The sequence below is a fragment of the Penaeus monodon genome, chromosome 21 (genome assembly GCF_015228065.2).
Source record: "Penaeus monodon isolate SGIC_2016 chromosome 21, NSTDA_Pmon_1, whole genome shotgun sequence".
Lineage (NCBI taxonomy): Eukaryota > Metazoa > Arthropoda > Malacostraca > Decapoda > Penaeidae > Penaeus > Penaeus monodon.
The window spans coordinates 17,138,140-17,138,354 of record NC_051406.1 but is presented as its reverse complement, the minus strand read 5'-3'; positions in this window follow the sequence as shown (position 1 = coordinate 17,138,354).

The following is a 215-nucleotide window of genomic DNA, read 5'->3' as shown; positions in this document are numbered from 1 at the left end:
GCAAGAGGCGGCGCGACTCTTAAAGGTGAAACGTCGCTTGCAATTATATCACAGATATTTACCTTGTGTTGGCGTGAGTCTGCCCTTAGCAAAGGAACATCTGCGCAGGATATGGTCACTGGAGATGCAACGTGATCTCAAACGTGTGTGTATTGAACGGTTTAACTAGCTGGTTGAAAAAGTAAGCTTGCGTGGGGTGGGGGAGAAGTGGGAGG